At 43.7% G+C, this 23,673-nt stretch overlaps 1 protein-coding gene across 1 annotated transcript in view; it reads left to right on the top strand.

The window, feature by feature from the left end:
* The window catches only part of LOC309515160 (uncharacterized protein), a gene marked incomplete at its 3' end in the record, with an annotated part of 322,838 nt that overhangs the window by 123,832 nt on the left and 175,333 nt on the right, over nucleotides 1-23,673 (top strand). Inside the window, exon 5 of the mRNA XM_082192709.1 lies at nucleotides 23,221-23,375. The remainder of the gene's footprint in view (nucleotides 1-23,220; nucleotides 23,376-23,673) is intronic.

The following is a 23,673-nucleotide window of genomic DNA, read 5'->3' as shown; positions in this document are numbered from 1 at the left end:
CTGAGCACAATTCAAAGTGTTGGTGTTGACCTTTAAAGCTTCGGTCCAGTATACCTGAAGGAGTGTCTCCACCCACAGCATTCCGCCCAGACACTGAGGTCCAGTGCCGAGGGCCTCCTGGCGGTTCCCTCATTGGGAGAAGCAAAGCTACAGGGAACCAGGCAGAGGGCCTTCTTGGCATTGGTGCCCAGCCTGTGGAACGCCCTCCCATCAGATGTCAAAGAGATAAACAACTATCTGACATTTAGAAGACATCTGAAGGCAGCCCTGTTTAGGGAAGTTTTCAATGTGTGACATTTTAATGTATTTTTAATCTTTGTTGGAAGCTGCCCAGAGTGGTTGGGGAAACCCAGCCAGATGGGTGGGGTCCAAATAATAAATTTATTATTATTATTATTATTATTGAATCACACTGTTTAACAAATTCTGATTCATAAAACCTATCTAAAAATTAACATTTTTTAAATCAAGACCTTTCGCAACTGTATTAATTGTTAAGTGGACAGGGCAGTGACTAGGAAAGGGAGTAAAAAAAAAAAATCCTTCCTGTAGCACCTTAAAGACCAACTAAGTTAGTTCTTGGTATAAGCTTTCGTGTGCATGCACACTTCTTCAGATACACTGAAACAGAAGTTGCCAGATCCTTCTATATAGTGAGAAGGTGGGGAGGGGTATTACTCAGAAGGGTGGTGGGAATCGGAGATTGGCAGATAGCTGAGATGAGCCTGTTGACGACTCTTAACGACTGTAATAGGTCTTACAGGAAAAGGCAAGGGGTGAGAAGGTGAGAAATGGCTTAGTCATGTATAATGAGATAAGAATCCAATGTCTCTGTTCAGACCAGGTCTCTCCATTGTTTTAAGTTTGGTAATGAGTTGCAATTCAGGGAGTGTCCCTACATGTTTGTCTTTGGAGACCCTGTCCCCATAGGGTCACTCTGTTATTTACCAACACAGCCCTGGTCTCTCTGTGGCCCTAGATTGGCAGTTGTCCCCACCACTCTCTCAAGCTGATTTGCTGGGCTTGTTAAGGTTTCATATCTTTGGGAAAGAGTTGCCCCATTTGTCAGGAAATAACACACAGATACACGATAATGTCAGGGACACGGGTGGCGCTTTGGGTTAAACCACAGAGCCTAGGACTTGCCGATCAGAAGCACGTCAAAGTGCAAGTAGATAAATAGGTACCGCACTGGCAGGAAGGTAAACGGCATTTCTGTACGCTGCTCTGGTTCGCCAGAAGCGGCTTAGTCATGCTGGCCACATGACCCGGAAGCTGTACGCCGGCTCCCTCGGCCAATAAAGCGAGATGAGCGTCGCAACCCCAGAGTTGGCCACAACTGGACCTAATGGTCAGGGGTCCCTTTACCTTTACACAATAACTTGCAATAATGACTAAACGGCTATATTCCAAAAACTTGTGTCCTGCTTTTAAAATCATGGCTCTTGCTACACCCTGTGGTTTGAATGAATTTTTATATGTAACTATGCAAGAATGGTTTTTGAATTTTGTTTTGTTTGTCTTTATATTTTAGGTTTGTTATTGCTTATGGCCAAATAAATATAATTTGCTATCGTTACTAAATAAATTATCTGAGTACTGGATACAGTTTGTGATGTGCTACAAAAATAAGTTCAAAAGAAACTTTATCAGTGTTGCTTTTATTTATGCTAATTTTTTTGGTTGTTTGGGTATTTGTTTGCTATTTTGTATTAAATATTAATAATAAAAAGAACAATGCGCATTAAAAAAGGATTTTAATATACAGCAAGGCATGCTAATCTGCTCATCATTCCAGTTTTTTAAAATACAGCATGATAATTCATTCTTCATAAGTGTTGTGCTAAATGTGCCCTTATCTGAGAGCATAACACTTTCATTTTTAAAAACTGCTTTACAGTCCATAGCCCTAATTCATAGAACTTCAGGTTTTCAGAATCTATACAGATGTTGGTTCCTTCAGTTTATCAAGGCCAAATATAACTATTGAAGAGGGCAGAAAAAAGTTGGATCCCCACACCCCCAGTCAGTTTGGCTTTGTCAAAGTTGTCTATATTGACACACTTTTATTTCTATTTTTGTTTTTGTATTTATTTTTGCATTTTAAAGACCATAACAACAAAAAAGAAACAAAATACAGATATTTTATCTCCTTTGACTCCCCTCTCCCCCTTTTGTGGATCCTTATGTTTACATTTTCATTCTGCATCTTAACACTTAACTTCAATTACGATGATACCTCAGGTTACAAATGCTTCAGGTTACAAACACTTCTGGTTACAAACTCTGCTAACTCGAAAGTAGTACCTTGAGTTGCAAACTTTGCCCCAGGATTACAACGGAAATTGTGCGCCGGCAGTGGGAGGCCCCATTAGCGAAAGCGCGCCTCAGGTTAAGAATGGTTTCGTGTTAAGAATGGACCTCCATAACGAATTAAGTTCGTAACCCGAGGTACCACTGTATTATAAGTTATTTTAAATCCTTAATCAGTCCATGTTTCAGATTTTTGCTACAAATCTAATAAGTGTAATTGTTTACAATAATTTTTCAAATACCTTATATACTTCCCCCATGCTTTGTTAAAATTTGAGTCTTCCTGGTTCCTGATTCTTCCTGTAAATTTTGCCAATTCAGTGTATTTAGTTAGTTTTAACCGCTACTCATCCTTGGTTGGAACAGTATTTTCTTTCCATCTCCGGGCCAGCAACATTTGGGCAGCTGTGGTCCCATATCACATGGGCTGCTGATTTTTAAAAATACTGTATCACGTATCACCCATTTGCACACATGAGACACAATCTGGAAGGTGACAGTAATCCAAGCTACACTGTTAGCTCTTAATAATCACTAAAGGATCATCTTCCCAACTGCATTTTGTTTGTTTTTCTAACCATGGAAAAAGTGCCTTGCCCCAGCTGCATTACAGCACACCCTCCAACATTTCTCCAATTAAAATAGAGACATCCATTTTACTATTTATACCCCACACATCTTATTGTGTTGCCCCAGCACTCCATCACATATAAAAACATTATAAAACATTAATATTTTTTTTAAAAAAAATTCCTTATGTACAGGATTGCCTTCAGATGGCTCAGGGGTTAGGTCACTCCATATTCTCCAGCATTTATCCAATGAAAATGGGGACACCCTAAGGAAAGCGGGACATTCTGGGACCAAATCACAAACTGAGACACCTTCTCAAAATCAGGGACGTCCCTGGAAAATAGGGACACTTGGAGGGTCTGATTACAGCTTTATATCACAATGTTTCCAAAACTCACTACAGGAAAGGTACAGTGGTACCTCAGGTTACATACGCTTCAGGTTACATACGCTTCAGGTTACAGACTCCGCTAACCCAGAAATAGTGCTTCAGGTTAAGAACTTTGCTTCAGGATGAGAACAGAAATCATGCTCCAGCGGCACGGCAGCAGCAGGAGGCCCATTAGCTAAAGTGGTGCTTCAGGTTAAGAACAGTTTCTGGTTAAGTCCGGACCTCCGGAACGAATTAAGTACTTAACCTGAGGCACCACTGTATATGAAGTATTGTATTTTTCGCCCTCTAGGACGCACTGGCCCATAGGACGCACCTAGTTTTTTGGGGGGGGGGAAAAGGGGAAAAAATTTATTCCCCCCCAGCCGCGGCTTCTCCTGCAGGGCTCCCTAGGCTGCGGAAGCTGCGCGGAGCCCGAAGCTTGGGGAGTGCTGAGCTCAGCGTGCCCCAAGCTTCTGGGTGCAGGCAAGCTCTCTGCTAGCCGTGGGAGAGCTGCGCGACATCGTGCAGCCCTCCTACAGCTTGCAGAGAGCTGCACTAAGCCCGAAGCCTGGGGGGTGCTGAGCTCAGCGGGCCCCCAGGCTTCGGGTTCAGGCACTTCTCCCCAAGCCGTGGGAGAGCTGCGGGACTTCGCGCAGCCCTCCCATGGCTTGTAGAGAGCTGCGCTAATCCCGAAGCCTGGGGGGGCGCTGAGCTCAGCACGCCCCCAGGCTTCGGGTGCAGGCACCTCTCCCCAAGCCGTGGGAGAGCTGCGCGAAGTTGTGCAGCTCTCCCACAGCTTGCGGATAGCTTCATGAAGCCTGGAGAGCGAGAGGGGTCGGTGCACACCAACCCCTCTCGATCTCCATGCTTCAGCGAAAACCTGCATTCGCCCCATAGGACGCACACACATTTCCCCTTCATTTTTGGAGGGGAAAAAGTGCGTCCTATAGGGCGAAAAATACGGTAAATTCTAGAATGACAGTTTCTCTTCTAAAACAGAAACAAAAAATTCTAGATACTTGAATGTTATGGACTTCCCAACTGGTGTTTTATTGTGGTTGCATTCTGTCACAGGTTCTTGACACAGTAATAGTGCATTAGTGGTGAATTTAGTCTGCTTTAGATTGCTCCCCATGTCTACCATGTAATTGCTCTACAGAGGAGCTATAGTGCAACTTGGGCTGCATTCACATGACAGTTTATTCTGTTTTCATGACTTTCTGCTCAATGTTAAGTCCTGCATTATATTTGAACTTTCACATGACAAAATAGCCTCCTCTGTACTATTGTGAAATGTAGCACAAGTTTAGTGCTCATTTCTGTATTATTTGCTTCCAGAAAAACCCAGTTTGTTAATTAATATGGTAGAAACGAATGCTAAAGCTGTGCTTAAATATATTATAATGTGAAAATTAACAGTGAGGGATACATCATGAAAATAGAATAAATTATCATATGAATACAGCCAACAACAATAACCACCCAGAACATTTGTGGTATTTCAGCAGGAAGTTATGAGATATGCATTGATTGGAAATGAAGCAGCGTGACTACCACAAAACTTTTGCAGGGACGAAAGCAGGATTGTGTATGAACACTCTAGCAGTATCATGAGCCCAAATAATCATGAATGCATGATTATGCATGTCTGGAGGGGCCCTTTATGACCCTGAATAAGTTTGTCTTTAGCACAGCACTTGGTTTTACCTTCTAACTCGAGTACAAATTTCATGGAATTGGACTCTGGTCTTGTTTAAGGTGATGCCTAATATTATTGTTTCACTGATAACCTAGTAATTACTTTGCAAGGCCATCAGAACTCCTGTTTCAACACTGGAAATCAATGCTGTTTGAAAGCAGAGTTTGAACTGCCATGAGCAATTTCTCCAATTTTAAAGCTTTGCTCTTTTTGATTTTTAGTAACCCTTCCCACCCCAGGTTATATTCTTGTGAGTTTAGTATTTCTAATGATGGTGTCACCTCCACCATCCTCCTCATAGGAGATGTAAGAAAAGCATTGGATTCGGTGAGATCTTGTTGTCCCTCTAAACCGAACCTCTGAGATCCATGCATCACAATTTTCATTTACAAATTCAATATTCACAATTCAGGCAGCCTTATTCAGAGTTTTGACTCAGTCCCCATTAAGATTAATCAGCCTCTATTCCCAAGCTTGCCTTGAAAGATCCAGGGTGTTAGATAATCACCTGGAAACTCATTGCCTGCCATTATGTTACGCTAGTGTTATGAGACTAGGATTCTGAAAAGGAAAGGAGTAAAAGAGTAATCATCTTTGCAACACTGAAACAACTCATTAAGATCATGGGGAAAAGAAAGCAAAAGAACCAAAGGCATTAAAGCTAATAGCAAAATCCAGGTTGTCAAATGAAGTGTGTTTTTCATTTTAAAACTGTTAACGGGATTTCTGAAACTAGAAATGGCAGAGCGAAGTTGAATTCAGATAAAGTATCACATTTCCGTTTCTTGTAGTTTTTATTTCATGCCCCTTTTGCCTTTCTAATTGACACCTGGGCCCTGACAAATTGGGGCTGCTTCAGCTGAAAGCAATTTGCTTTTTAACCCTACCTAGCTATTGCAAACGGATTGGCTTTTGTGCGTATTACTCATGCATTAACAACCCACTGAAAGATGAACCTGTTAACCCTGAACAGAAACTTTTATACATAACTTGGCTGAGCATTCTGTCATGTGCCTCGCTGAAAGCAATAATACTGAATCATTTGTATCCACTCACATAAAAAGGGCAGGGAGTCTAGCAAATGGATGCTCTTGCAAGCTCTAGCTGTAATCTTATAATGGAATATATACTACAGAAAGAACCACAACAGGAGGAAGTGTACTATGGCTGCTAAATTTTTCAAACTGATCTTTGCAAGAAACCTTCCTTTACCATTCTCTAAACATCGTTACAAATGCCAACAGAAATGAATGGCTCACAGTAGAAAAATGAAAGGCAATGGATGCCCTCCTTTTACAGAAAAAAGCAGTGCTTTCAAGATGTTTTCTTATTACAATGCAGGAAGAAAACCAGTTGCTGTCAAACCAAGTTGCAACGTGAAACAGAGCACTCAGGGTCTTGCACTTTAAACATGACACATACCCAATTCATCTGCATTTTTAACTAATATGATAAGTGATTGTGTATCCTCCCCAGTTTTGCATAGGAGTCCGGTTGCAGCCAGGGTGAGAATTGTTACATAAAGGTTTGCCTCAGAACAATTAAAGCAACAGGTGCGTCATCCAAAGATGGAGCCAGACACCACACATGCCTTATTTTCAAGGTACAGCTAGACACACATTGTTCAGTGTATAAAAATACTGTTGTGAGTTGTCCAAAACTGAGTAATTGGTTTGGGAAATGCAAAAGGCTGGAAGAGGTCTGCAGGCCAAAATTGATTACTGGGCCTCATTACAATTTGATTTTAATCTTACTCAATCTTGACCTTAATCTTCTTGTCAAGGAAATCTATTGACCAGACCATCTTTCTAGTGATAAATAGAGGCATTTTAATGGTTTTATTGTATTCTCTTAGTTTCTTCTTGTAAGCTGTTGTGATGTGGCTTATGTAATGAGTGCCTGATCACTTTTTTTCCTGCTTGTTAATTCATTTTCATTTGCTTCATTAGACTTTTTAAGTAGTGTTATTTGCCTTAGTGTGTGCCTGAGATAAATATTTTGTTCGATTCTGGTATGTTTCGTCAGTTAAACACTAGCTTTTATTCAATGATAATCCTATTAAAGCAATAGGATTGGTAACAAGTAATGTGGCATGAAAAAGGAGTTGTAGTATAAAAATAATAAGTTAAACAGTTCTGGTATTTCTGTAGAAATCCAGTTATCTACAGTAGTTGAAAAATGATATCATCCATGCCATCCAGACGTATTTTGAAAGTCCTAGGAGAAAAGCTCCATTTGTGTATTGAGAAAAGAGTTAGGAGAAGTTCTTCAGAGGTTCTGGGTGTGCATAGATGCAGCATAACAGCTAAATGGGGCCTAACTGAGTTAAACTTTTGGGTCAGCTGGGAAAGCTGTCATCTTATATCCTTATTTTAGCTTTTTGGAGATAAGGCCATATGAGGTGGTAGTAAACATTGTGTATGTGTGGTTTCTTCCCCATCAAGAGTAAGACTAAGGTAAGACTATTGCTGAACAAACCTTGTTTAGATTCCCTGGACTGAGGCAATTACCAAACAGTCTCAAATGTAGCATTCTTGGGAAAGGTGGCAGCTTCAGTAATTCCTGAATGAAATGGAGCAAATTGAAATTCAGTTATCTTCTGCTATATTTACTTGGAAATGTGGTGGCTGCTATGAATGTTTATTATGTCAGTTTAGACTGGTGCATCAGTGCTGCTTATTACTAGAGATGTTAGATCTGACCATAGTGACCTTTTGCTTTATTTATACCCAGATTGGAGTATTGCAATGTGCTCTGTATAGGGCTGTCTCCTCGAAAACTGTCAGTTATTCAGAATGTGGCAGCCAGACTGTCAGCTGGAGCTGTTTTTTGCAATTGTGTTTCCCCTTTGTTAAAAGAGCTATGCCAGTTTCTGGATCATATTTGGACACAAGTTAAAGTGCTAGTTACGACCTGCTCTTCTGGAGAGCATAGCCTTCAACTGTCCAGATAAAAACATGACATCCTGTTTTGGGGGCTGTGCTCTCAAGAGCATGGTGCCCAGAAATGTGTGTTTTGGGGGTGCTGCGGCCCTGCCTCACAAGATGGTGATGCCCCAAACCACATATTTTTTGCGCTGTGCTCTTTTGTGAGAGCACAGAGCCTCAAAAAGCATTTTTGGGCTCTATACTCTCACACAGGTCATGTGACTCGCTAGGATGTGCAGCCCTGAATACATGCATCTCGGTTTGGGGCCTGGAGATGTTGGAGGGTATTAGAGAAGCAGTCCTGTATGATTGTTTAATTTCTAGTTAACATGAGGGGTGGTGGTGGTTCTCTTTCATAGTTGCCCTCAGACTGTGACATTTATTCCCCTAGAGAGGCTTATCTCAAGCTCTGCTGATGTCTTTGCACCACTGTGTGAAAACCTTCTTACAGACAAGTCTTTGGCCTGTAAGATTTTTCTCTTTTTATGTTCTCACTCATGCTTTTGCTAAAATGTTGTCAATATGTTATTTTATTTGCTCTTTTGTCATGTTTCAACATAAAAATGAGAAAGGGTTTTCAGTCCAAGGGCTAAATTCCCTTGAACGGAACCTTCCAGGGTCACATTCCCTTGTAGGAGGAGTCAGAGGCAAAAGTAGGCCGAGCAAATGAACACATCTCTTAACTTTATACATCAAGCTGCATTCCAGCTACACAAATGCTTTTGTTTAAGTGATGTTTTCCTTTCCTTTCCTTTTTGTTATTAAAAAACCTGCAGCTGGAAAAATATTCTCTTACTTTCCCTGCCAAAATTTCCTGTCAGAGGCACTAGTAGCAGGAATTTGATTTGCCCAGAAGCTTTTGGAAAGAGGAGTTCTCATTTTCCCCAACAACGTTGTTGAGAAATAGAAATATCTTTTCTAAAACAGTCCTGCATACCAGGCACAAAATATCACAAATGAGTCATAAACCTAGTATATGTTTCTTTCACTAAGAAGAATTCAAAACGTGCTAACTGTATACTTTTGTAGCTTCAAAAACAAACTGAGTTCTGGATGAGCTATGTCAGAAGCAAGAGTTATTACTTCACATTTCAACTGGTGATTGTGACAACCACCATTTTGTAGAATTGTAGCAAGTAGGAGGAGGACCAAAGTCCATTCATGTCAAGAGGAGGACTCCTATACAGCTAATTTTGGAGTAGGGTCAAAATGTTTTTAGAGCTGCAGATCAAGTAGAACAGGAAAGATGACAAAGCCCATGCAATTTCTGCTGTTCTACAGGATTTGAATGGTTTTATTTTGAGAATCTTTTGTAAGCTACTTTTGTGAGTCTTTTGGGACTAAAAAGCAGGATATTAATATTCTAAGTGATAATAATAATAATAATAATAATAATAATAATTTATTATTTATACCCCGCCCATCTGGCTGGGCCTCCCCAGCCACTCTGGGCGGCTTCCATAAAAACCAAAAATACAATAAAATATCACACGTTAAAAACTTCCCTGAACAGGGCTGCCTTAAGATGTCTCCTGAATGTCAGGTAGTTGTTTATCGCCTTGACATCTGCTGGAAGGGTGTTCCACAGGGCGGGCGCCACTACCGAGAAGGCCCTCTGCCTGGTTCCCTGTAGCTTTGCTTCTCGCAATGAGGGAACCGCCAGAAGGCCCTCGGCGCTGGACCTCAGCGTCCGGGCAGAATGATGGGGGTGGAGACGCTCCTTCAGGTATACTGGACCGAGGCCGTTTAGGGCTTTAAAGGTCAGCACCAACACTTTGAATTGTGCTCGGAAACGTACTGGGAGCCAATGCAGGTCTTTCAAGACCGGTGTTATATGGTCTCGGCGGCCGCTCCCAGTCACCAGTCTAGCTGCCGCATTCTGGATTAGTTGTAGTTTCCGAGTCACCTTCAAAGGTAGCCCCACGTAGAGTGCATTGCAGTAGTCCAAGCGGGAGATAACCAGAGCATGCACCACTCTCGCGAGACAGTCCGCAGGCAGATAGGGTCTCAGCCTACGTACCAGATGGAGCTGGTAAACAGCTGCCCTGGACACAGATTTGACCTGTGCCTCCATGGACAGCTGTGAGTCCAAAATGACTCCCAGGCTGCGCACCTGGTCCTTCAGGGGCACAGTTACCCCATTCAGGACCAGGGAATCCTCCACACCTGCCCGCCTTCTGTCCCCCAAGAACAGTACTTCTGTCTTGTCAGGATTCAACCTCAATCTGTTAGCCGCCATCCATCCTCCAACCGCCTCCAGACACTCACACAGGACCTTCACCGCCTTCACTGGTTCTGATTTAAAAGAGAGGTAGAGCTGGGTATCATCCGCATACTGATGAACACCCAGCCCAAACCTCCTGATGATCTCTCCCAGCGGCCGCATGTAGATGTTGAAAAGCATGGGGGAGAGGACAGAACCCTGAGGCACCCCACAAGTGAGAGCCCAGGGGTCTGAACACTCATCCCCCACCACCACTTTCTGAACACGGCCCAGGAGGAAGGAGCGGAACCACTGTATAACAGTGCCCCCAGCTCCCAGCCCCTCAAGACGGTCCAGAAGGATGCTATGGTCGATGGTATCGAACGCCGCTGAGAGATCCAGCAGAACTAGGAAACAGCTCTCACCTTTGTCCCTAGCCCGCCGGAGATCATCAACCAGTGCGACCAAGGCAGTTTCAGTCCCATGATGAGGCCTGAATTCCGACTGGAAGGGATCCAAATGGTCCGCTTCTTCCAGGCGTGCCTGGAGTTGTTCGGCAACCGCTCGCTCAATCACCTTGCCCAGGAATGGAAGATTTGAGACTGGGCGATAGTTGGCCATCGTGGCCGCATCTAGAGATGGTTTTTTAAGAAGCGGTTTAATAACCGCCTCTTTCAGCGGGTCTGGGAAGGCCCCCTCACGGAGGGAAGCATTCACCACCCCACGAAGCCCATCGCCCAGCCCTTCCCGGCTTGCTTTTATTAGCCAGGATGGGCAAGGATCCAGGAGACAGGTGGTTGGTTTCACTCGTCCAAGCAGCCTGTCCACATCCTCGGAGGCAACAGATTGGAATTGATCCCACTCAACTTGACCAGACAGAACTCTTGCACTCTCCCGCCCCGGCCCTGCTCCCACGGTGGAGTCTACTTCTTCCCGAATCTGAGCGGTTTTATCTGCAAAAAACTTTGCAAAATCATTGCAGGAGAACATGTGGCCCGTACTGGGCCCCGATGTTGCAGGTGGTTCCGCTAAATTGTGAACCACCTGAAAAAGTCTCCTGCTGCTGTTTTCTGCAGATGCAATAGAGGCGGTGAAGAAATTCTTCTTCGCCGTCGCTATCGCCACTTGGTAGGCTCGACGTTGAGCTCTAACCTGTGTCCGGTCAGATTCGGAATGAGTTCTCCGCCACCGGCGCTCTAGCCGTCTCAACGATTGTTTCATTGCCCTCAGATCCGTGGAAAACCACGGGGCTGTCCGGGCTCCATGCAATCGGAGAGGGCGCTTCGGAGCCAAACAGTCAATAGCCCTGGTTAACTCCACATTCCAGCGGGCCACCAGGGAATCAGCTGAAAGGCCATCAACATGGGATAAAGCATCCCCTACCACTCTCTGGAAACCATTTGGATCCATTAAGTGGCGGGGGCGGACCATCCGAATTGGTCCCACCTCCCTGCAGAGGGGATGGGTCGCAGAGAAGTCCAGTTGCACCAGGAAGTGATCTGACCATGGCACTTCTTTCGTTTCGCTTTTACTTAGTGTCAGATCACCAACATCCATAGAGGTAAACACCAGGTCCAAGGCATGTCCACGGCTATGGGTTGGGCCAGACTTATTCAGGGACAGCCCCATGGAGGCCATGCTTTCCACGAAGTCCCGAGCGGCCCCTTGTAAGGTCGTGTCGGCATGGATGTTAAAATCCCCTAGGACGACCAAGCTAGGTGTCTCCAGGAGAACATCCGCCACGACCTGAAGCAGCTCGGGCAGGGAATCCTTGGCGCAGCGGGGAGGTCGGTACACCAAAAGGAATCCTGTACTGCCCCTATTGCCCAACTTCCAGAACATGCACTCAGAAAACTGGGTCTTCCCAATAGGACGCCTGGTGCAAACTAATGACTTCCTAAAAATCACTGCAACCCCCCCTCCCCGCCCACATGACCTGGGTTGCTGTGCGTAAGAGAAACCTGGTGGACAAGCAGCGGCAAGAACAGGCCCATCTGCTTCATCCAACCAAGTCTCTGTTACACATGCCAGGTCAAATCCTCCATCCATGATCAAGTCATGGATGGCAGTGGTCTTCTGAATCATTGACCTGGCATTGCACAGCAGCACCTTCAGGCTATGTGGGTATCCCTTGCTGATTCTAGTATCCGTCCGGACAGGACCAGACCCGGAGGCAGGGATAGTCCTCAGACAACGACTAAACCTGCCTCCTCTGTAATGACATGGTCTGGTCTTAGCGTAACTCCTCCTCCTACCCGTGATCACTGAGATCGGTTGTCCCAGTGCATCCCCCCCTGTGGAACATGCCCCAGCCATTTTGTGGGCTGGGGCCCACTCCCCGGCAGCCCTGACCCCTCCCCCTAAAAACAAAATAACACCTTAAACAAACAAACAAAACCAATACAACAATACAAACAAAAAATATAAAAATTACAAAAACATCAAAATAAAAAAATAATAATTCCCCAAGCCCAACCAAACATCAATCCCACCCCCACCCCCCACATACAAAAAATCCAGAAAAAAATTTTTATAAAACATTTTAAAAACACTCTGTGCCTCTCCGGCAGTAACAACTGTCCTAGTGAGGCCTGTCAGGCCCCGCCCTGGGCCAGGTGGTAAGTGGCAGGGAGGAGCAGGGCCCTCAAGCACTCACTCAGGGAGCCTTCCTGGGCAGCAGGCCGCAAGCAGCACACAGTCCGTATGAGGCCCCAGGCCCCGCCCCAAGCCAGATGGTAAGTGGCAAGAGCAGGGCCCTCAAGCACTCACTCAGGGAGTCCTCCTGGGCAGCAGGCAGCAAGCAGCACACAGTCCTTGTGAGGCCCCAGGCCCCGCCCCAAGCCAGATGGTAAGTGGCAAGAGCAGGGCCCTCAAGCACTCACTCAGGGAGTCCTCCTGGGCAGCAGGCAGCAAGCAGCACACAGTCCTTGTGAGGCCCCAGGCCCCGCCCCAAGCCAGATGGTAGGTGGCAAGAGCAGGGCCCTCAAGCACTCACTCAGGGAGTCCTCCTGGGCAGCAGGCAGCAAGCAGCACACAGTCCTTGTGAGGCCCCAGGCCCCGCCCCAAGCCAGATGGTAGGTGGCAAGAGCAGGGCCCTCAAGCACTCACTCAGGGAGTCTTCCTGGGCAGCAGGCTGCAAGCAGCACACAGTCCTTGTGAGGCCCCAGGCCCCGCCCCAGGCCAGATGGTAGGTGGCAAGAGCAGGGCCCTCAAGCACTCACTCAGGGAGTCTTCCTGGGCAGCAGGCTGCAAGCAGCACACAGTCCTTATGAGGCCCCAGGCCCCGCCCCAGGCCAGATGGTAAGTGGCAAGAGCAGGGCCCTCAAGCACTCACTCAGGGAGTCCTCCTGGGCAGCAGGCAGCAAGCAGCACACAGTCCTTGTGAGGCCCCAGGCCCCGCCCCAAGCCAGATGGTAGGTGGCAAGAGCAGGGCCCTCAAGCACTCACTCAGGGAGTCCTCCTGGGCAGCAGGCAGCAAGCAGCACACAGTCCTTGTGAGGCCCCAGGCCCCGCCCCAAGCCAGATGGTAGGTGGCAAGAGCAGGGCCCTCAAGCCAGATAAAACTAGTTCTAATTGGAAATGAGCACAGTGGAAACTTTAGCCACTGCCTAGAAAAAACAGTAAATATTTTTGCAGTCCTGAAATTGAAAATTCCTGCCTGTAGCCTTCATTATTATACTTTATACAAGTACAACACTCTGACAACAGCTTTTGAGTATTATGGGTTGTTTGCAGCTGCATTTGATCCTTCCCAGGCTTAGTTTTTCCTCAGCTTTTTCCCCTTCAAAGGAAAAGAGAGATCTGATGGCTTTTTAGCCTGGGAAAGTACTACAAAGAGAAATGATTCCATTTCAGTCTGCTGATTGTAGGAAGAAAAGCACTTTAGGAAATGTTTATAGCCAACCAAGGAAATCTTAAACCCAGTGAAGCAGGAGCCTGTGAACTCATCAAGGAGCTAACTTTCATAACGTTGATACTTCAGCAAAATAGGTCAATCTTAAATTAACGGAAGAATATCTGTCAAGGACACAAGTCAAGGTCAGTTTGTCTTATTTAGAAAGCAAAGGGTCTGCCCCCAAGACTACATGGATTCATTACTCTTTCACACCTATTCTGTCATACTCTCAATCATGGTGAGCAGAGAGTAAACGTGCACTTTAATGCCTGGATTTTAATCCGTTCATGGGTTTCAGAGTATGCAACTAGGGTGTTGCCAATTAAGGCTGGAATCTTTAGGACTGCAGAGACCAAGATTCGAGCTACCACCTAGCCATGAATATAACTGGGTGCCCTTTGGATCACAATATTATTATGAGGAAAACATATTCTATTTTTTGTCATATTTTCATCCCACTCTTTCTCTGTTGAAATAGTTCAGGGTGTTTTATATAGTCCCTCCCATTGTATCTTCCCAACGATCCAGTGAGGTAGATTAGGTTGAGATGGTAACTTGCACAAGGTCACACATTGTGGTATATAGCAGTGCTTCTCAAGCTATCTGATGTGGCGGACCAGCAGTTCTCACCCCACCAAAATGTCAGTACCTGAAGTGCCCCATCCAACCTAGGCTGTGATGGAGTTGCTACCAAGTTGTTGGTAGGCTAAATGTTCAGTTAGTCAGTCAAGAACAAAAAGAGTGTCCTGCTGGATCAGTCCAAAGGCAGATCTAGTCCATCATCTTGTTCTTCCAGTGGCTGGCCAGTTGCCTGGGGAAAACTTGAAAGCAGAACTTGAGTGCAACAATACTCTCCCTACCTGTGTACCTCAGTTATTACTATTCAGCATTAGGCATTGCTTTCCATTATTTTAGGTAGGCATAGGATCAGACTACCTATAAGACAAAGTTATAGGCTATCAACTCTAAGTAGTATAAGTGGTGATTCCAGAAGAAAAAGAAGAATCTTACAGTACATGTTTGCTTGGAAGCTGTTACTTCCAAATTGTTGATAAGACCAGGCATTCTAACATTCAAGTTTTCTTTTATCTCTGAAAGAAGTGCTCTATTTAGTTTTCAGATCATCTTTGACTCCTGGTTATAAACATATTCATCTCTCCCGTGTCACACTTTCCTGACCTTGGTCTTTTGATTGCATTTCCTTATCTGGATTACTTTGAATTCTTGATTTCATTAGCAGATCATCTGAACATGTCAGAATGTGTAAAATGAAAGCAGACTCTTTTCAAAATTCAGATATAGTGATTATGGTTTGGTATTTTCCAGTTCAGAGCTTTCTCCAAATACAAAGAGAGTGGGTGAAGGGGAACGACTTGCAAAATGTACCATTATAATCATTTTTACAGATGAAAAAAGCAAAAAGATATTACAGGACTTTTCAAGGGTAAAATAAAAAGCAAAGCCAGGGGTCCTTGTTCTGAGACACAAAGCAGCTATTAAATAACAATTATGTTTTGAGCCTTACTAGTCCTTGAAAAGTTATGGCTCTCAAAGCTAGACCATGAGTTTTATTCAGATATGGTTCAAGAAATATTATCTTCAAATAAGGCAGGAAAGAAAAACTGATATTCAGTTATATTCTGTTAAAGCTAGTATTATTCTATCCCAGTATCCTAAAACTAGTATTGTTTTATCAGTGGTTCACAAGCATCACAATGACTTTGGACTATCCTATTTTCTTCAGGGTCCCTTTAAGATGGATAATCTGAATTTTTAATTTTACTTTAAGGAATGTTTTTTTTGTTTTTGTTTTTTACTGAGCAGTGTCAGGTTTCTCAGGCTGCCTCCAGACCCTCAGTATTTTGTGGGAGAGTTTCAAGTGCCTACTTGAAGAGGCTGCTCAGGCAAGGAGCGGGCCAGTTAAATCCCCACTTTCCCCTGCCCTGCTGTCTCCTAGAACCAGGAGGGGCTTGAAGAAGGAAATGCAGTGATTACTTCCATGCAGCAGAAGTCTCAGGTCGTGTACACACTTCACCAGATGAGGGTACATTAGCCTGGTGGGTGGGGGGACATAGCCCCACTGTTGCTTCAACTGTTTCACCAGACATGAACCTGGGAAAGTCAAGGCCAACTACATAGATACCAGAGGTGTGTGTGTATGTATCCAGTGTACCTTAGTCGCTGCTGTGTGTGCGCTTTTGTCAACAAAAAATGAATTATTAGCAGTTTGTCTTCTTTGAGTGTGCACAGGACAGTAGCCCTTTGGGCTTTGACAGTCAGTCTTCTTTGGAGTGGCGTACATCCGGAGGCATGGCTGGCACGCGTCCCAGGGGGCAGGGCATGCAGCAGGGGGTGCGCGGCAAGTGGCGCATGTCCTGGGGCGTGCGCGGCGAGAGCCGAGTGTCCCAGGGGGTGGGGACGGCCGCAATGTCACCCCCTGGGATGGCACCCAGGCCGGACCGCCCCCCCAGCCCCACCTTCGTCTGCCAGTGCTTGTCACAACCTGTCTGCCTGTTTGCCTTAACTAGAAAACTAAGAATTATTTTTTAATTTTACTCCCTTTCCTATATGATCCCCATTTGAGGAGATATTTCTTCAGGTGCAATATGAAAAGATTTCCAACCCAGCTCCAAGAGTTATTACCACAGAAGCAGAGTCTCTCTGTTGAAATTAATGGTGGAAATAGATATGGCTGATCATACAACTTCTTTGATAGAACGAGATTAATATATACCGTGAACATAAACTTGCACAGTGAATGTTTGATTATCTATCAATGAATAAATGAATGTAAATTGCTGTGTTTGTTCTTCCTCATATCATGATTGAGATTTCTGTCTCTCATAGCTGGTATAGCTGCATTTAATACAGGTGCAGACCTTAGGAACAACAGGAAATGAAAGCTTAATGTTTATTTTCTGGAGATTGTTGCAGTTTTGAAAAGGACAGCAAGAAATTCTTGGAACAACTCTATCCTGACCTTGCAGAGGTGGTTTTATTTATTTATTTTTGTATTCTCCACCCACACCCTGTCTTCCTTTGATCTATACAGAAAGCTGGGACTGAAGCCTTTTCAGGTATATTTTAATTATTGCCGTTTTTCAAATATTCCTGGTTTCAGGCTGAAGATTTTCTAGTGACTCCAACAAGAGGATTAGGCTAAATGCTCTATTTTTGTTAATGCTAGGTAAGGTGATAAGGTGGCACAGCAATAAAATGAGATGGATTCACCACTCAACTAGGTTTTTGCATAGCTTTAGCTTCTACGTACAGTGATTTTTTTTTAATTCAGTAAGCAAATAGTGAAAATAGCAGAATCCATGCTTAAGCCAGAAAAAGTGCACTCAGCTGTTCTGAAAGCAAGCTTCGAGCTTATCTGTAAGCATTTGATAATGATGCTAAGGCTTTTCCTATGGAAATAGCAATTTAAAGAGGAAAAATAGAGCCAAACCAGGGGAGATGGGATAGTAGCCATATTTTATGCACCTCTCCCTCTTCCAAAATACAGCAGCAGTGGGTGGAAAACTCCTTATTTTTATATGAAAAAAAAGGATGCCATAGAGGGGAAGGAAATCTACCTTCCTCCCTGTGTTTCTATACTGTGTTCTGCTTCATTAACCAATTTTCTTCCCACCCAATTCACTGCCAGTACTGGATTCAGGCCAAGGGAGAATCTGCTTAAAACTGCAGAGCAAACCTGAGTTGGCAAGGCTCATTTGAAACAAGAAGAAGAAACCGAGCCTTTAGTGTCATCAGCCCAGACACTCTGCCAATAGAGATTCAGCAGGCGCCTTCCATCCCAACTTTTAAACGCCTGCTGAAACCTTTTTCTATTCCATCAGGCTTATGCAAGCAGTTAAGAACACAACTTTGCATAATAGCTAGCTGATTTCTGCTTTTAACATTTTAATATGGTTTTGTGTATGATTGTTGTAAACCACACTGATTTTTTTTTAATGAATAGCAGTATCTAAACATTTTCATAAATAAAAATGGTAGATTAGTAAGGGGGTGGTATACTTCTCTCCTATTTTTCCTTTATGTGTAAAGAATAGACCTCCCTACCTATATTTTAGATGCTAATGGAGAAGACATGTGGCTTGGGGAGGGGCTGTGTCAGGCTTAAGGGAATCGGCTCCCCCCCCGGCAGTAGATAAGCAGAACAAAGAGAAAGGAGTCTCTTACCAGTTAGAAACTTTAATGATCACAGCGAGAGAACAAAGAATTCATTCCCAGGGATGAAGGTGCTCCCAATTAAGGGTCCCACCCACTTTCTCCCTAGTCACCCATGTCACTTCCGCGTCTTGTAACCACTGTGCTTTCTGTTCTGCTACCTTATCAGCTCTTCTTATTCTTGGGCTGGGCGGAGGAATGTTTCCCAGAGACAGTGAATCTGTTAATTCTCTCTCTCCCAGTTCTTCTCCTAGCTGTTCCCCATCCAGTATTTCCCAGCTTCTGCCTTCTGAACTATGTCCCTCTGCAAACCACTGTTCCAAATCTATACTGTCCTTCTGCTCCTGGGAAGATTCAGGATCCTGAGCAGGAGCAGGAGCAGGGGGAGGGGGAGGGGGAGGGGGAGGCTCCCACCATTCCTCCTCAGTGCAGCCCTCCTCAAACAGTCCCTGACAGGCTGTTCCTCAGGGGTAGAGTACAAGCTTTGCCAGAGAAGGTCCCAGGTTCAATCCCTGGCACCTCCATGTTGGACTGGAAAAGGCCCATGTCTGGAACCCTGGAAACGTGCTGCCAGTCACTGTAGACAATACTGAGCTAGACGGACCAAGGGTCTCAGTTGGGATAATGCATCAACACTTTAAGAACATTAAAAACAACAATATTTTGGACAGTGATGTTTATTTGCTTGTTTATTTTAGTTTATTCATTGCTTTTATACAAGAAAAGAATCTCAACATGATAACCAGCAGCTTGCATTTTCTGTGGTGAGAAAAGCCTTCAGTTTAATTTGACTACTTTCACAGAATCAGTCTAAATTATCTATTTCCTTAGCTTAACATGCAGTCACACAAAGTTATTGTATGCTACCGAAATACCCCCACTTCCTTGCTCATGCAAAATAATACCTTCTTAGTCACACACCGCAAATATCAAACTGCAGTTATTCACATGTTGGACTCTGTTGGTTTATTATATTTATACCATGCTTTTCAGCTACGATAGAGTCCCAAAGGTGTGATTGGGTCACAAAAAGGTGTAGTTTACTAGAATGTGATGGTGTTTTGGCCCTTGGCAGTTGATGTCATAGTCCAGATTCTAGAAGAATGGTCAGTTTCATTTGTCAACATCTGCTGTTTAAGTTATGATTTATTTATTTTTTGCAGTCATAATCTGAATAAATTCCAAGCAGGTTCATTTATTTATTTTACAATATTTGCATACTGCATGATTGTAATAAAACCTCAATGTGGTTTATGCACAGTAAGCCCCCAACTTATATCTTCCAGGGTCCGCTATCCAGTTCATTAACGTTATGAAAATGCACCTAGTTTCCCTCTGGGCTCATAGGCTTCTCCTCCAGTGTGGCTTCAAAAAAGAGTTTCGAAACATTCACTTCTGTTTCAGATTAAACACAGCTTGCCGTGTCAACTTAACCTGCACAAACTGCGGTTAATCTTAGCTATGGTTATAGGAAACAAGCTGACTTCAAAGTTATGAAGCTGGTTGGCTTCCACCCAACTTAGTTAGAAATAACTGTACTTGTGCAAACTCCACTAGTAAACATATTGTTGTTGTTTAGTCGTGTCCGACTTTTCGTGACCCCATGGACCAGAGCATGCCAGGCACTCCTGTCTTCCACTGCCTCCCGCAGTTTGGTCAGACTCATGTTTGTGGCTTCGAGAACACTGTCCAACCATCTTGTCCTCTGTCGTCCCCTTCTCCTTGGGCCCTCCATCTTTCCCAACATCAGGGTCTTTTCCAGGGAGTCTTCTCTTCTCATGAGGTGGCCAAAGTATTGGAGCCTCAGCTTCACGATCTGTCCTTCCAGTGAGCACTCAGGGCTAATTTCCTTAAGAATGGATGCGTTTGATCTTCTTGCAGTCCATGGGACTCTCAAGAGTCTCCTCCAGCACCATAATTCAAAAGCATCCATTCTTCGGTGATCAGCCTTCTTTAAACATATAGCAAAATACAGTGTGAAGGCATTCCAGGGTCAATCTGGCTTTTTGCTTGAATTGCCATATACTTCTCATCCTCTGCATGCATATATTCTCCATAACCACTCCTGCTCTCCTCAACTGCTATTAGATAGTTCTATTGAAAGAGCTGGTGATTCAGCTTGAATATGTTAAGCCACTGAGTCAGAGCTAAAATGTGCTGTAGTGTGTCTTGACAGATTAACTCAGTGTTGCTCCAAACTGCCAGTGTTTTCATGACACCTACTACTTTGCGGGGGGTGGGGGCACCCATTCTGTAGGCCCTGTAGCAAATATCCTTTATTTGAACTCCCAGTTGTTGCTTGTGGTGCTAACACATGTGCATCACACTTAAGATCAGACACTGGGAGCAACTGATTCGCTCATTAATAATAATTTACATAATTGCCTGACAGTGAACATCCTTTGAAAGTTCTCTTTAATTGATTCTTCAGGAGTCTCACTCCCCATTCTCTCTGCCCCCCCAGCAACACTTTTCAACATGGTTGCTTTGTTTTCATTAAGTTTGTAATATTTTCATATGTTTAGCGTTTTGATTGGAAGACGGAAAGGGAAATGATCTTGAGAGGAGATGTAAAAAACTGCCTTTAGGCTGCTTCACATGTGACAAAATTTGCAGGTACGCTGTGTATATTATCCACAGTGTATCCAATTATATGGGAAAGACAAACACCTTCCTATTTTGAAATTATATACCACAGTCCTTTGGGCATGGGCACTGATATTTTAAAATAAATTCTTGTCCCTCACAACATCTTCATGAGCATCATTAATTACCCCACATTGTAAAGAAACTTTCCCAGGGTGGTTTTACAGTAACAACAGTAATAAAATCCAAAACAGCAGCTGGCAGAGCCACATGAAAATCAATTACAGGACATCAAAATAATGGGAGGAACTTTGTTTGTAAACCGCTTTGAGGTCTGTTTGCTCCCCGCCCTGCCCCAGCCAAGCGGTGTATAAATTCTGTGAAATAAATAAATACTCAATTAAGTCATACTCAGATTATACCCCCTGAAATCAATGGATTTCCATTAATTTTAAGGAGTCTACTCTGAGTATTGCATTGAATATTACCCTATATCCAATCTGGGGGCTTCTATTGTAGAAATAAACAATTCTAGTGAAAGGCAGATTTCTGGCTAAAACTACCCACTTATATTTACAGCCTCTTAGTGACTTGTACTTTAAAGATGCTGAAGTACTTTATCTTCCTTTAAGAGTACTCGTTCCAAAGTGGTTAAAAACCAGAAATAACCACCAATTACCCATTCATTAAATCATGTTTACCACCTTTTCCTAAGGTAATTACACAATTACAACATGGTCATTTATGGCCTGTAAACACAAGAGTCTGTGTTTATAGCCTTCCCTATAAAAGCTGGTAGAAATGTCAGAGGTTAATTGTCACCATAGCATGATGTTTACAATGGGATTCATTTTGGCCTGGAAGAAACGATGGTGATATAGTCATGCAGATTTTGCTCTTGCCAGTTTATTTCCTCAGCCTCTGATCATTAATTTCAAACTTATATCATTCGATGTGATTTTCTTGAACAGAGTACTTTTTGAGTTTTAAGTTTTCTCATTTGCTCTTGTGGGTCAATCTGCTTTAAAATGATCCTCCCCCAAAGTATGGCTCATTAATTGATTGCTTTAAAAAGACATTAGTAGAAGTGAAAAGAACAGGAAAAAATAACAGGGTGGTTTAGCGGAGGCGGTAAGAGAATAAAAACACCCCTTAGGTGGCAGTAGTGAGGCTCAAAGTAGGAGAGGCTGGCTTAGCTGGTTTGCCTGCCTCTCCTCCCTCTCACAGTAAGGCCCACAGCCCATGCTGTTATATGTAATAGTAAAAAGCAAGATATCAATAAAACCAACAATAATCTATATAAAAAAAAGATGAACATAGAACAACTTAAACATGGGGGAAAGTTCACTGAAATAAAGCCTATCTCTCTTTGCATTTTCAAAATGGGTCCCCCCCAGAGGTTTGCCGTTGCCGTGGCTATTACTTGTGACAGACCAGTTCTGTTCTGTCTATCAAGGGAAAGTACATCACAGGAGAGGAAAAGCACTGACAGCTCTGTGTTTTGTTGTATTTATTTTGCACGGTGCGCTGTAGTTCTTTATTGTCATCTTAGATGAGGCAGATCAGATAGAGAATGGCAAGGTGCATATTAATCATAGCTTGCCGTCTGAAAAGCGAACCAAGCCACCCTGTAGTCTCGGATGCATGTCTGTCACATGCCAAGATGATTTAGCCCTTTTCCACGTGCTTATGAAACTGAACATATTTTTCTAGAGTCCTTTTAACCTTAATACGCTTAGCACAATCCATCATAGCAGAACTCAGGGGCCTTCACTTTATTTGTTAGAATCCCAAAACTTCAACAGTATTTCTTCAGTCAAAGGAGACAATAATGAAAATGCACTGGCCCCAGTATGGAGACCTATGTGAACCGATGCGTACATTCACCTGGGCTTCCGTGCTCTTGATAGGCCAATCTCGTTGCCCCTGGAATGGAAACCACATGCTGTTGTTGTAGCTTTAAATGCAGTGCTTTTTTTCCTGGGGGGTACGCAGGGGTATGCATACCCCTAAACATTTGTGAATCTAAGTTTGGCCTCATTGAGGGGCAGCATTTCAATATGAGTAGGAAAATGAGAGTACCCCTAAACATTTTTTTAAAAGGAAAAAAAAAACCTGTTTAAATGTATAAGGGAGAAGGGCTGTGATGCAGGTTCCAGGTTCAATTCCTGGCTTATCCAGTTGTGTGTGTGTGTGTGTGTGTGTGTGTGTGTGTGTGTAATACTGCTATCTGAAGCCCTAGAGAACCTCTGCTAAAAACGTGTCAACAGTGCTGGGCTAGATGCATCAACAGTCTGACTCAGTGGAAGACAACTTCCTATGATCTTTATCCTTTTTACCCTGTTGCTGCGTGGAAGTACAAACTGCTTTCCTTTAAAGCATGCCAGGAAAATTATAATTCTGCATTGCACTGAGCTGAAATGAGAGATTCCTGTTTGCAAAGTGGTTCACCTGCTCTAACGCGCGCCTTCCCTCCAGTTTAGGTCATCTACGTGGGACCAGTTGAAAATGGACAATGTTCAACTCCGCTGAAGTGGGTGCAGAGTGCAGTCCCTCCACCTCACTCTTTACAATCGCTTTGCCCAGAGAGAGGGATGAGACCCTGACTTCTCAGTAAACATTTCCTCCCTGAGGTGAGTGCTGCCCCTTTGCAGGAAAAAAAAAATGTCCTCACCCCCAAATGTTACCTTTTTGCTGTGAAAAACAAATCCTGAGAAATTTAATTTGGTGTTTCCACACAGTTCTAAATTACCCTTATTTACAGCTTCTAAGCAGCAACTGAAAGAGTAACTTCTTAGAGCTTCCATTTATGCTTGTATTCATGTGTTGCACAGTTCTCATGGGATTATACCACTGTAGAACACACTGATCCATTTGCTTCTCTAAATGCAGCCTCATATCAAAACTTTGCCCCCCTGAAAAGTGTACGGA

This window comes from Podarcis vaucheri (assembly GCF_965113315.1).
Source record: "Podarcis vaucheri genome assembly, chromosome: 1".
Classification (NCBI taxonomy): Eukaryota; Metazoa; Chordata; class Lepidosauria; order Squamata; family Lacertidae; genus Podarcis; species Podarcis vaucheri.
The sequence above is the reverse complement of the archived record's forward strand: the minus strand, read 5'-3'. Positions and strand labels throughout refer to the sequence as shown.